The following is a 15,125-nucleotide window of genomic DNA, read 5'->3' as shown; positions in this document are numbered from 1 at the left end:
GAGGAAACTGAGGTTACGTTAGAAGCTAAGTAACTTGCTCAAGATATCACATCTAGTAGTTTAAAGGTTTGGAATTCAGACCCAGGCAGGCATTACTCTAGATGATGACATTACACCACATCCTTTAGGCACCAGACTTTGTGGAACTGCTACACTCAAGGGGAAAGGTCAGAGGACAGCCAGTTCTCATTTTGGAAACCATCGACAAAAGCCTGTAAAAGGGGTCAGACCTGGGGAACCTCTTCCCCATTCCTCCTCCACTTCCTCCATTCTGTTGCCAAATATTTTATGGCTGCTATTGGCCTCCAGGTTCCGTACAAGGTGTGCTGTCAACTTTAGGGGCCCACACATACCTTAGTTAGGCTTGTTTTTATTGTGAAGATCTGATAGCTATACAATATTGATCTGTTAAAGCACCTGTTACTTAGGGTATGGTTGGCACATAAGACAATGATCACATGGGAACTTAAGAGCAAATCTGAGGCACAGCTGGGCATCATGGGGATCAGGTAGGAGCTGTCAGGTCCTGAGGCAGCTGAGGACCTGGTTGTTCCCTGCCTCTCCCTTGTGGGCCTCAGTCTCTCCTCTTTGCTCCATTCATCACTAACCAACCCCCCTGCTCCCTCATGATTTTAGCTCCCTCTTTGGCTTACACAGTGAAGTTTGCCATGGCCTCACCTCCCTCTGCAGCCCACTATCCTATCCCCTCGTCTTTCTTTGTTCAGGTTGTTGGGAAAGAGAGTCTATGTGACCCAGTTCCTCTTCCTATGTCATATCATACCAGAGTCAGTATGCAAATTGGCAGCCTAAGCTATGTGCCCACCCTGCCTGGGCAGCCATAGCTAGGAGGACGGACACACAGAGGGTGACATATCACATAAGGCCAGTGAAGTAGGTGTCCTTACAGGTGCTATGGGTGTAGGAGTCGTTCTAAGGAAGAGCCCTCTCAGTATAGCATTCCACCCCTTACGTTCACCCACACCCCATGCACAAACATAGACCACATTTCACCCATAATGATGCCCCTCTCAGGATGAAGCAAACTTGGGTGAGGGATTTCAACTCCTGCCCTGTGAGTGTCTAAGGACCCCCCAGCCTGTCACCCATTGGATTTCTGGCCAAAACCCTAGGCTGACCTGAGTCCCATTGCTGCACACTGCCCAGCCTAACTCAAGTCCACCACTGACTCCTTTTGGTCCTTGTTCTAATGCTAGTTCCTGTCCTGTGTATAGTTCTGCATGGAGCTTGTATTATTTTTCTATTGCTGCTATAACAAATTATCACAAACTTAGCAGCTTAAAACAATACAAATGTATTATCTTACAATTCTGCAGGTTTTGTCTAATACAGTTCTCAGTGGGTCAAAATCAAGGTGTCAGCAGGACTGCATTCCTTTCGGGAGGCTCTAGGGGAGAATCCATTTCCTTGTCCTTTCCAGCTTCTAGAGGGCACCCTCATTCATTGGCTTATGCCCCCTTCCTCCACCTTCAAAGTCAGTGAAAGAGGTTGAATCCTTCTTACATCACATCACTCTGATCTTCTGCCACTCTCTCCCACTTTTAAGCACCCCTGTGATTATATTAGTAGGCCCACTAGGATAGTTCATAATACTCTTCCAATTTTAAGATCAGCAAATTAGCAACCTTAATTCCATCAACCTTAATTCTCCTTGGCCATATAATGTAACATATCCACAGCTTCCTGGCATGGGAAAGTGTACATCTTTGGGGGGGCCATTATTCTGCCTAACACAGAGTTCAACTAACATTTCATTAGGTCCTACTATATATAAGGAACTGCACTGGGGACTTATTGTGCCCCAAAGTAAGTAAAGATGGAGCAGAGAGACCATGGACCACTAGAGGATATATAAATGCATACATCTTTACTTACACAACACACACGCACATACTCATGCATGCACACACACACACACACACACACATACACACTAGTCGGCCAGGATATCAATACACAACTTATCCAGAGCACAGGCAGGGAGAGTAAGACCAGCTTTAAGGAGACTGTCTTACCTGGACTTTGCGACCTGGAACTTGGTGACTTTTAAAAAAGCAGCTTCAGCAGAGCAATTTTGATGGTAGTAAAATGGAACAGAAATAGGGATTGAAAAGGAGGCAAGAAAACCAAGGCCTGGTGGGCTCCACTTACAGTTTAGAAATTTACCAAAGGAAAGAAAGAAACAGGGCTGTAGCAAGAGCCTCTTTACCCCGATGGTTTGTTCCTTTTCCACCTTTCCAAGTTCACGGTCCCACAGCATATTTAACCTGGAACTTGGGAAGGCTACTGGAGGAGAGCTTCTCTGGAATCTAAGCATGGCACCTGTCACCTGGCTGCACAGGTGACAAATGACTCTCCCACACACTAACGGTACCTGATGCTCGCCTTCATCGCTTCTGCTGAAAGGCCCTAAGTTGCTGTATGTATCAGCTAGGGTCCCATCAGCTGACAGATGACTGCTCAAAATGAAGAGAATTAAAGAAGGGACTGTTTAGGGCTTCCCTGGTGGCGCAGTGGTTGGGGGTCCGCCTGCCGATGCAGGGGACGCGGGTTCGTGCCCCGGACCGGGAAGATCCCACATGCCGCGGAGCGGCTGGGCCCGTGAGCCATGGCCGCTGGGCCTGCGCGTCCGGAGCCTGTGCCCCGCAACGGGAGAGGCCACAACAGTGAGAGGCCCGCATACCGCAAAAAAAAAAAAAAAAAAAAAAAAAAAAAAAAAAAAAAAGAAGGGACTGTTTACAGAGAGGAGGGTTAAGGAAACTGAGAAGCATGGAGAAAAGAAACAAGGGACATGGAGGGAACTCATTAAACCCCTAAGCCTCAAAGGTCAAGGGGAGGGAGCTGTTACTGGAACCCAATGAAAGCTATAGCCACGGAAGAGGGTGGGCTGGATGGGAGCCGAGCTGCGGGCTCGGCGGGGGGCGGAGAATAGATATCTCCACCTCTTTCCCTTATCCTCCGGTCTGCTGCTGGTGCTTTCCCCGCCCGCCACGCCCCTCCCCGCCCCCCCCCCCCCCCCCCCCGGCTGATCTAATCAGAAGCCAGAGGATAACACTCAGCCGATGCAGCCTATAGAAGTCAGTCTTTGAGGGCACAGAATGGGAGGGAAGGGTGGAGCCAACCAAATATCCAGCCCCTACCCACCCCTGGGTTACTCCTAGTTCCAGTAGTTCTAGAAATAACTGGATTTGGCCAAGCTCTCTGAGGAGATAGCAGCCGCAGAAGTTTCTGTCACTATCACTAGAATCCAGGGCTCCAGGACAGCAGTGGAAGGAAGCTCTGAGAGAAAAGGCAAAGAAAGGCAACAGGAAGGGAGGAGAGGCGGCTTGGAGGTAAGAGAGGAGCAGCGTGGAGGAAGCTCCCGGCTGTCAAACTATCCTCGGCTAAGCTCTGAGCCTTTGCTTAAAAATCAGTGCGCAGGGCTTCCCTGGTGGCGCAGTGGTTGAGAGTCCGCCTGCCGATGCAGGGGACACAGGTTCGTGCCCCGGTCCGGGAGGACCCCACATGACGCGGAGCGGCTGGGCCCGCGAGCCATGGCCGCTAAGCCTGCGCGTCCGGAGCCTGTGCTCCGCAATGGGAGAGGCCACAACAGCATGAGGCCCGCGTACCGAAAAAAAAAAAAAATCAGTGCGCAGAGCTGTTTACCCACCTTGAGCGCTATCCCACATCTGTCGTTATTTTCGATGAGCTCATGGAGCCATCCAAGCTGCTCCTGGGCCCATTCTTAGTGATATTAAAGCACTTTTTAATTGCCACATTCTCTGCGGCAGAGAAAGCCGCATCTGAATGTAGCTTTAAAACCAACAGCAATCAGCAGAGATCCATCAATTAGCATTCGGCATTAAGTAAGGCGGAACATTTGCCAAGGCTCCAAGGGCCTCTCCACCCTGAACGTTCTACAAGGTTCATTCTCTTCTGTTTGAATAATATTCGGAGCTCTTGACTCACAGTCTTGACTGACAGTTTTTCTCAGCTGCCAAAAGAATAACCGATTTTCTACCGTAACTCTTTTCGGACTCAAACGGTACAGCTCCAACAGAGCTCTTTACCCTGGTACACACTTTTTTTTTTTTTTAAGGGAAAAGTATCTGCTTCAAACCACTAATTATAATTTATTATAACAACACATCCCAGGAAGCAGGGTTCTTACCGTAATTAACTGCTGAGGACTTGGATGGAGCAACTGTTTACTGAGTTTCAATTGACTTGTTCAGAATCTGTCACCCTCTTGCAACTTAACTCACAATCAGATCTGACTTCAAAATGTTATGGAAGCACTGTCAACTTTATGCTGAATATTTCTTAGTAATTTGCTCTCTTCAGAATTTTCTTTAGGTTATGCCATTTTTCTCTCTTTGAGAGGGAAATATTTTATCCTAAAATATACATGTACTTCTTTCCTTTCTGTGATGGTTAAACATGACAGTGGGCATCAGAGGTAGTTTCCCAATACTGGCTACTCCTGCTGGGTTGTAAGAATTTTGAAATGTGTAGATTTACTGGCATTACTTCAATCGAATATCACACTGAAGAGACCTCTTTTTCGTTTTATCCCGTTGTCACTGTCCTGAGGCTTGTACCGATCCTCAGTTTCCTTCTCTGTAAAGTGGGGATGATAATATAGAGCCTACAAAACTGTTCTGAAGGTTGAGTGTAATCTAAGTGTTTGACGCAGAATTTAGCCTACAGTAAACAGCTCTTTCATTCCTTGCCACCCAGGAAAACATGGCAACGACTGAAAAGGGTGAGAGACTATTTTTGCTCGTGCCAATCTCTGAGTCCATGATCAGAATTGCCAGCAAATGAACAGTCTCTAGGCCAGCCAGGCTTCTGAAATCCTCAATCCTTAATTCACAACACAGTCACCAGAACAAAATGGTTCTAAATTATTTGAGTTTCAAGGGGCTAGGGTGACAACAATTCTTTCAGCCACCTTCCTAGGTAGCTGTTTCTGACTTTCCAAGCATGTGGCACCGGGGACTAAGGTTTTCTTCTTCTAAATGAAGACAGTTGGCTCCTGGCCTTCTCTGGTATAAATTCATAAGACTGTTTATAAAATTCAGATCATTCCTGGCAAGAAAGTTATTTCAAGGGCTTCCCTGGTGGCGCAGTGGTTGAGAGTCCGCCTGCCGATGCAGGGGACACGGATTCGTGCCCCGGTCCGGGAAGATCCCACATGCCACGGAGCGGCTGGGCCCGTGAGCCGTGGCTGCTGAGCTTGCACGTCCGGAGCCTGTGCTCCGCAACGGGAGAGGCCACAGCAGTGAGAGGCCCGCGTACCGCAAAAAAAAAAAAAAAAAAAAGTTATTTCAAAATGATATGTTTCACCTATAGTTATTGAGATGTCACTTTTGGCAACTCAGAAAGTTGTTACATAGAGTCTGAATTGGGTGACATCAAACAATATTAGAAGGACAGCACACAGACATTTCTGATGCATTTCCTTTTTTGCAGAATGGAGTTAGTTTAATTACTTTGTGATGATAAAAGCAATATGTGGTTATTGCAAAGCACTAAAAACAAGAAAAGCATTGTGCAGTAAAGAGTTAACTCAGCAGGCTTGCGGCCTGCGCTGTTCAAACCCACACCTTCCCAAGATCTTCAGGACTTGACTTTGGCCTAGTTCTTGAAGATGGACCTTTGAGCCTTTGGAATATCCTGCCTGTGAGAGTGTTTTTGTCTGCCCGAAGCCTTGGGCCGCCCCAGATAGTTTATGCTAACAATGTGATTATGGTGAAAACTGTTTCTGTAGGCCTGAGGCTTTAGGCCACACTGTTAGTCTGACCTCTGGAATGTGGGGTCTGCATGCCTAAGTGACTGACCCCTGGACACCAAAGCTCAGTGATATTCCCCAGTTATGAGACTCCCTTGTTGGTAACACGGTATATGTGTTGTCACATCTTGTTGCTGGCAGAATTAAGCACTTTCTGTGTGACTCCACTGTGTGAGAACAATTGGAAGCTTGTCCTAGTTTTTCCTGGACTCCATCCTATGTGCCTTTCCCTTTGCTGATTTCAGTATATATTGTTTTACTGTAACAAACTCTGTGAGTATAACAGCTTTTCTGAGTCCTGTGAGTCCTACTAGTGAATCATCAAACATAATGTATGGTCTTGGGGATCCTCAATGCAAATATTAAAAACTTAAAGTTAAAATAATTCATTGTCTTACTTCTAAAAATAATATTTTCTTTAAAATACATATATAGGGTTTCCCTGGTGGCGCAGTGGTTAAGAATCCTCCTGCCAATGCAGGGGACACGGGTTCAAGCCCTGGTCCGGGAAGATCCCACATGCTGCAGAGCAACTTAGCCCGTGCTCCATAACTACTGAGCCTGCGCTCTAGAGCCCGCGAGCCACAACTCCTGAAGCCCCAGTGCCTAGAGCCCATGCTCTGCAACAAGAGAAGCCACCGTAATGAGAAGCCCATGCACCACAATGAAGAGTAGCCCCCACTGACTGCAACTAGAGAAAGCCTGCACACAGCAACAAAGACCCAACGCAGCCAGAAAAAAAATATATATATATATACACACACACACACACACACACACACACTTAGAGACTTTTTTTCCTATATACTCCAATATTTTGTTAATGGACAATGGGTCATATTATATACTATGCTTATTAACCTTTTCTCATTTAACATAGAATGAACACATTTTCCTTTGCCCTTAAATATAGATATATTATTTGTACAGCATTCTGTTGTATAGAATTTATGGTTCATTTATTTAATTGATCATTTATTGATAGTCATTTGGGCTGTTTCCCCTTTTTTTTTGGTATTATAAACAATGGTGCAGTAAACATCTTTGTAGATAACCTACTTGCAAGCTTGTCTCCTTATTTGTGATACAAGGACCTGTGATACAAAGATTTAAGAACTGTGGTGAGAATCACTTGAAGTGACTAATGAGATGTGGCAAAACAGGTTAAGTTTTCAGACCTCTAACCAGAATATTCTTGATATCTAAAATGACTGGAATTAGGCTAGATTCTGAAGAGATTCTCATTCAATAAATTCATGGAAACCTGTGTCTCCACCATTTTTCAACTATATCCGTATGAGCTCTCAGACCTTAAAATAGGCATTCTTCTTTGGTCCTAAGGAGTTAGCTTACTGTTTTCCACTGAGATTTATTATAATCCATTTCCCCCAAAATGAGAATAGATATATATTCTTCTAACACCAAGCAGCTACAAGATCAAGAATATCTGACTCTGCTAGTAATTTAACTGCTTGACAGAATAAAACTTAACAATCTTTAGATAAAGACAATATAGCCCAGAGCCTTTACAATATATCATTTCCGATGTTCAGCATTCAGAAAAAAATTACTAGAAAATGTGATCCATAATCAAGAGGGAAAACAGTAAGTTAAGCAGACAAATGAATGACTCAGATATTTGTATTACCAAATAAGGATCTTAAAAGTAACTACTATAAATATGTTAACAAATTTAGAGAAAAATATGTAACATAGGTGAACAGATGGGAAATTCCAAAAGAGAAACTCTTAAAAAGAACCAAATAATTCTGTACAGAAACTGAAAATGCAATAGCTTAATAAAGAATTCATTGGAGGGCTTAGCGGAAGACTGGACACAGAAGAAGAACTAATCAGTGAAATCAAAGATAGGTCAATAGAAAGGATTCAAAATGAACTACACAGAGAAAATAATAATAAAAAGCAAGAGCATCTGGGGACATTATCAGTCCAATACATATGTATGGAGTCCCAGAAGAAGACAAGATGTGGAGAAAATATATTTAGAGACAATAAATGAAATTTTTCAAAAACTGATGAAATACATCAGTCTACATACAAGAATCTAAGTGAATCCCAAGCAGGATGAATACAAAGGCACATTATAGTCAAACTTCAGAAAACCAAAGAGAAAGAGAAAAATCTTAAAACAGTCAATGTGGGGAGGGGGACACTTTACATTCAGGGGAACAATATCAATAATGACTAACTTCTCATCAGAAGCTATGGAAACCACCAGACAGTAGAACAACATTTTCAAAGTGCTAAAAGAAAATATTAGTCAATTTACAACACTATACCCAGTGAAAATATCCTTCAAAAATGAAGACAGGGCTTCCCTGGTGGCGCAGTGGTTGGGAGTCCGCCTGCCGATGCAGGGGACACGGGTTCGTGCCCTGGTCCGGGAGGATCCCACATGCCGCGGAGCGGCTGCGTCCGTGAGCCGTGGCCGCTGGGCCTGCGCGTCCGGAGCCTGTGCTCCGCAACGGGAGAGGCCACAACAGTGAGAGGCCCGCATACCGCAAAAAAGAAAAAAAAAAAAAAAAAAAAATGAAGACAGAGTAGAGACATTTTTAGACAAATAAAAATAGAATTTATCACCAACAGAACTACATTGCAAAAAAATGCTAAAGGGAAATGATCCTATAAAGACTAGACCTGTAAGAAGAGTCCTGGAAATGGTGAAGATGTGGGTAAACATAAAAGACTATTTTCAATGTTTGTCTTTTAACAAACAATGGAAGACAAGCTTATTCTAAAATGTATATGGAAAAACAAAGGGCCTAGAAGAGCCAGGACAGCTTTGACAAGAAGAATAAAGTGGGAGGAATTTTTAGACTTACTATATACCTACAGTAACCAAGACAGTGGGGTACTGCTGGAGGAATGAACACATAGATCAATGACACAGAATAGAGAACCCAGAAATAGATCCATACAAATATGCCCAACATTTTTTGACAAAGGTACAAAATGCAGTTCAATGGAGGAATGATAGTCTAGTCAGTAAATGGTGCTGGAGCAACTGGCAAAAACAAAACAAAACAAAAACAAAAACCTTGATCTAAACCTCAGATCTCATATAAAAAAATTATTCATAATGAACCATAGACTTAAATGTAAAACTGTAAGACTTTCGGAAGAAAACACAGGAGAAAATCTTTGGAACCTAGTGCTAAATTCAACATCACTAGTGATTAGCCATGACACCAAAAGTATAATTCCTAACAGAACACATTGATAAATTAAACTTCATCAATTTGCTCTATGAAAGATCATAAAAGAATGACAAGGCAAGCCCCAGACTGGAAGGAAATATTTGCAAACTATGTATCTGACAAAGGACTTGTATCTAGAACATATAGAGAACTCACACACTCAACAGTAATAAAGCAAGCGATCCATTGAGAAAATGAGCAAAAAACATTAACAGAGGGCTTCCCTGGTGGTGCAGTGGTTGAGAGTCCGCCTGCCGATGCAGGGGACGCGGGTTCGTGCCCCGGTCCGGGAAGATCCCACGTGCCGCGGAGCGGCTGGGCCCGTGAGCCATGGCCGCTGAGCCTGCGTGTCCGGAGCCTGTGCTCCGCAGCGGGAGAGGCCACAACAGTGAGAGGCCCACGTACCGCAAAAAAAAAAAAAAAAAAAAAAAAAAAAACATTAACAGACATTTCACCAAAAAGGATTTATGGATGGCCAATAAACATTTAAAAAGTTGTTTAACATCATTAGCCATTAGAGAGACGAAAATTAAAACCACAATGAAATATCATGACAAATCTATTAGGATGACTAAAATTAAAATAATAAGTGCCAGTGAGGCTGTGGAGCAACTGCATCTCTCATACATTGCTATTGGGAATGAAAAATGGGACGATCAATCTGGAAAACAGTTTGGCAATTTCTTATAAAACGAAATATATACTTATTATTTAACCCAGCACTCACACACTTGGACATTTATCCCAGAGAAATGAAAATTTATGCTCACACAGGAACCTGTATATGAATGTTCACAGCAGCTTTATTCATAATAGCTAAAATATGGAAATAGCCCAAATATCCTTCAGTGGGTAAATGGATAAACAAACTATGGTACAGTGGAATACTACTCAGCAATAAAAAAGGAGCAAGCTACTGATATACAGCACATATTACACGGATCTCAGAGGCATTCTTTTTTTTTTTTTTTTTCCACACTACTGCCTCTTTATTCTCCTGCTCTGTTGTCTTGAGGCAATCGTAGGAGGAAAATACACATCAGTATTTACTCTGTATACTGATTTCTTTACAGGTGTAATGCACCTGTAAAGAAAGTTGCTTTCAATAGTGTTCGATAGTGTTTTGCTTCAGAGGCGTTCTCCTGAGTGAAAAAAGCCAATCTAAAAAGATTACATACTGTATGACTCCATTTACACAACATCCTCAAAATGTCAGTATCATAGAGATGGAGAGCAAATTAATGGTTGCCAGAGGATAGAGATTTGGGGAGGGAGGGTGGGGTGCTATAAAGGGGTAGCACAAGGGAGTTCCTTGGTATTGATGGGACAGTTTTATATCTCGATTATGTAGTAAAACAAATCCATACATGTGGAAAAAATGAATAGAACTATACATACACACACATACAAACTCATCAGTGAAAACTGGTGACATCTGAATAAGGCACAGTTAACAGTATTGTACCAATATCAATTTCCTGGTTTCGATATTATTTGGGTTAGATATTACCACTGGGGGAATATGGGCAAAGGATACACAAGATTCTCTGTACTACTTTTGCAACGTCCCGTGAGTCTATAACTATTTCAAAAGCGAAAGATTTTGGAAAACTATTGACTGTTTAAAGTAAAAGCAGTAAAAACAACGTATGGAGTATTTATAACAAATATAGAAGTAAAATATACAACAAAAAAATAGCACAAAGCAAGAAATGGAGTTAAATACAGTTGTAAGATTCTTATATCGTTTGTATAGTGGTATGATTGAATTCAGGGTCACTTGTGATAACTTAAGGCTGCATACTATAATCCCTTGAACAGCCACTAAATTAACAATCTATCTATTTATCAAGCAGTATAGCCAAAAAGCAAATAAAAGAGACAAAATGGAATACCAAAAAGTAATTGATTAATTCAAGAGAAAGCATGAAACAAGGAACAAAGAACAGATGGGACAAATAGAAAATAGGAACAAAATGGTTTAACCCAACCATATCAGTAATTATAGTAACTGTAAATGAACTAGACGTTCCAATAAAAAATCATTTGGATTTTTAAAAGAAGATTCAACTATATGTTATTTATTAGAGGTACACATTAAATATAAGGACACAGGTTGAAAGACACATGCTACACAAACGCTAATCAGAACAAAGCTGGTGCAGTTATGTTAATAAGACAGAAAGTAGACTTCAGGACAAGGATTATCACCAGTGAGAGAGGAATATTTCATAATGATAAAAGGCTCAGTTTTACAGGACATGACAATCTTAAATATATGCACCCAACAACAAGCTTTCACATACAAATAGCTAAAGCAAAAAAGGATAGAACCAAGCAAATCCTTCATCTTACCTGAATATTTCAACACTCTTCTCTCAATAATCTTTTTTGTCCATCTTTATCAGAGTATAATTGTTTTACAATGTTGTGTTAGTTTCTGCTGTACAGCAAAGTGAATCAGCTATATGTATACATATATCCCCTCCCGCCCACCCTCCGTACCCCACCACTCTAGATCGTCACAAAGCATCGAGCTGATCTCCCTGTCAGTAATCTTTAGAATAAGCAGATAGAAATATTAGTAAAGATACAAAAAAATATGAACAACACTATCCACCAATTTTTCCTAATTGACATTTATAGAACATCCCACCCAACCACAGCAGAACACACATACCTTTCAAGTGCACATATTCACCAATAGAGACTATTTATTGGGCCATTAAACAAGTCAATAAATTTCAAGCATTGCAATCATAAGGATATGTTCTCTGACCACGGTGGAATTAAACTAGAAATCAATTTTTTAAAATAATAACTAAGTCTTCACCTATATGTCAGTGGAGTCTCCCTGCCTCAAATAATCTAGGTAAGTTTTTCGCTGACCCTCATCTTCTATCTATGGAAATCTGATATCCTCTCCTGTATTAGTCAGGGTTCTCCAGAGAAAGAAAACCATAGGATGCATATACATACATATATAGAGAGAGGGAGATATTTTTTTAAACCGGCTTATGTGATTGCAGAGGCTTAATAAATCCAAAACCTACAGGGTAGGCTGGCAAACTGAAGACTCAGGTAAGAGCTGCCATTCAAGACCCTCCAAAGACAGTCTGCTGGCAGAATTCCTTCTTCCTCAAGAGAAGTCAGTCTTTGTTCTAGTTAGGCTTCAAGGAATGGATGAGGCCCATTCACCCTACGGAGGGTAACTGGTTCACTTGAAGTCCACGCATTTAAATGTTAATCTCAGCCAACAAAACATCCAACAAAAACACTTTCACAGAAACATCCAGAATAATGTTTGACCAAATACCTGGTCACTGCCGCCCAGCCAAGTTGACACATAAAATTAACCATCATGCCTCCCTACCATGATTTCTTAAATTTCTTGAAGGATGAGCCTGCCTATGGTCTCCAAACTAATATCTGTCCTAAATTAATTCAGTTTACAAATCATCAGGCCATCTCACATGTGCCATTAATGTAAAACTCAGGCCCTTCCACCAAGTTCCAACAAAACCAAGAAACGAACAGAACCCCATTCACATAAGGCCTTTGTGAGCGTAACAGACTTTAGCGAACGTCAGGGGACACAGGATGGGTTCTTTAGCAACAAAAACAACTTAAAAGTGTACAGTAACACCCCCTACCATTTGACCCACTCTCTTTGCTCCCCCTTCCTTTTCTGTCCTCCCCACCTCCAAATTATTGTTCATTTCTACAAAAGGCAATCTAAATGTTTCTGTTGATTCCTTGATGTCTGCCGAACTGCTTTCCATCCCAACTTGTTTTCCTAAATAAGGGCATTGCCTGAGAAGAATTCCAGGACCAGCTGTGAATCATCACTTCATCTCACCCGTCTCAGCAACCTGGTTTCCCCAGCAGTTTCATTTAAATATAGCCTCTCATTTTATTCTACTGCCCTCTAAATCATTCAAGAGAAGGAAAAACACTGAACCTATTACATTTAAAACCTAGTAAGTTCCTGCTAAAAGAGGAGGCTCTACGAACACCATGAGGCCAGAGAAAAGTGAAGGAATAAATGGATGATTTATACTGAGGACTGGGCAGGTGTGGGAGAAACATACGCAGATGGTCGTCAGACCAGAGGTTGATCTGGATCTGGCTGAAAGATGCTACCCTAGGGCAGGCGCTTTGCAGAAATGTGACCCACAAACCCCAGCTGTAAAGGTAGGGGTCACTCCCTGGACCCTGTGTCCCCAGCTCCCACCCCAGTGCTGTGATGGTGAAGGCAGCTTGCCTCTGATGCCTCCCACCTCCAGTTTGAGGGTCCTCTGTTGGAGCTTCTTCCCTATTGAAATTCACCATCTGGGGAGGGGGAAGGGTAAGCTGGGATGAAGTGAGAGAGTGACATGGACATATATCCACTACCAAAGGTAAAATAGCTAGCTAGTGGGAAGCAGCCGCATAGCACGGGGAGATCAGCTCAGTGCTTTGTGACCACCTAGAGGGGTGGGATAGGGAGGGTGGGAGGGAGACGCAAGAGGGAGGGGATATGGGGATATATGTTTACGTATAGCTGATTCACTTTGTTATACAGCAGAAACTAACACACCATTGTAAAGCAATTATACTCCAATAAAGGTGTTAAAAAAAAAAAAGAAATTCACCATCTGATTTCATTTACCTCTCAAGTCCCTGCCATGTAGGAGAGTAACGTAATCAATGAAACCCAGCTGATGCCTGCAGTGGTTTAACCTACCACTTTGCAGGAAATACTCACATTTAATAGACAACTCGTAAAAATGCAATGTTTGTTGTCCCGATGGGAACGCAGGTTTAGCGGTGGGCTTTCCCATCAATGGGAGAGATGTTTGGGGAGCAGCTGCCTTCCTTGCTGTCCTTCAAGCCTCACTGTGGAGCCTCAGTCACCTGAGCTGGACTGGGGACCGGGGGTAAGGAGCCGAAAGTGGCCTCAAAGCCCAGGTCGAAGCGGGCCGCGCCCCAGACAGCTGGCACAAGGTACCGGACGCGGACTAGGGGTGAGCGAAGTCCTGCACCGAGACTGATCGCGGACCAAGAAGGGGCCAGGCGGGGGCTGCCCCCAGGCCACTCTGCCGGGAGCTACACCCACCTTCCTTCCCGCCGTCTCCGTGCTGCTGCCACGTCGCGTCCCTGGCGGGAAGCAGGCTCTGCTGCGGACCTGCGTCCCTCCGGCTGCAACACAAGACACGAGGGGTCGGAGCAGCGCCCGGGTCCCATGTTGTAGCCGGAGGTCTCACACCGTGTCATGGTGAGCCCGGCCTGCGGGCATCTGCCCCGCTTCCTCTTCCAGGTGGGCCGCCCGGCTTAGGCTTGAGGAGTCTGTCTTGCCGTGCATCTGGACGAGCACGCTGTAAAACAACAGAGGCCACGTAGGGATGGGGCGCTGCGACAGGGGCTGTCCTCGCGGCAGCAGAGGAAAAAACAGTGGCTTCGGTGTAGGGCAGGCGGGAGCCGAGGAGTCTGACTGCCTCCGCCCAAGCCCTGCGGGGGGCGGCGTGGGCGCCCTGCGCCCCAGGTGCACCGCAGCCTGATGGAAATGCTCAGAGAGCAGGTACGCTCACAATATTTAGCTGTCCACGTGCCTTTTCCTTCCAAAAATGAATTACCGCTGTTTACAAGACACTAATTACAGTTTATTACAACAATGCTTCCTAGGAAATAGGGTCTTACTCTAATACTATGATGAGAATTTTGTAAATGCCAGACTAGTACAATGAATTGCCCTGAATTATAATAAATGTCTGTGCTTTGGAAGTGAGGCAGTAAACACAGCATTATTGCTATCCATTTTCAATGGGCCTGTCTAGGATTTATTACTTATTTATGGCTTATTTTTATTCAAAAACTCCTACATATCATTTTTATGTGAATTCTTTTTGGTGAGCCATTTCTGGGTTTTCTCACAAAATAAAATGAGGAAGGTCCAGAATCAAAAAAGTGCCCGTTCAGTTTCCCCAGAGGTGGCCTACTGAAATTTCTCCGCCACATTCCCTGTCAGCTAAACTCTTTGCTGAAATCATGGACTGACGGAGGAATCAACTGAGGCACTGCTCACTCTACTTTTGCTCCAATAACGCAGATCATCAGCCTTGTTTAAGAAGGCAATA

This window comes from Phocoena sinus, chromosome 14 (genome assembly GCF_008692025.1).
Source record: "Phocoena sinus isolate mPhoSin1 chromosome 14, mPhoSin1.pri, whole genome shotgun sequence".
In the NCBI taxonomy this organism is placed as follows: Eukaryota; Metazoa; Chordata; class Mammalia; order Artiodactyla; family Phocoenidae; genus Phocoena; species Phocoena sinus.
Note: the sequence above shows the minus strand (reverse complement) of the source record.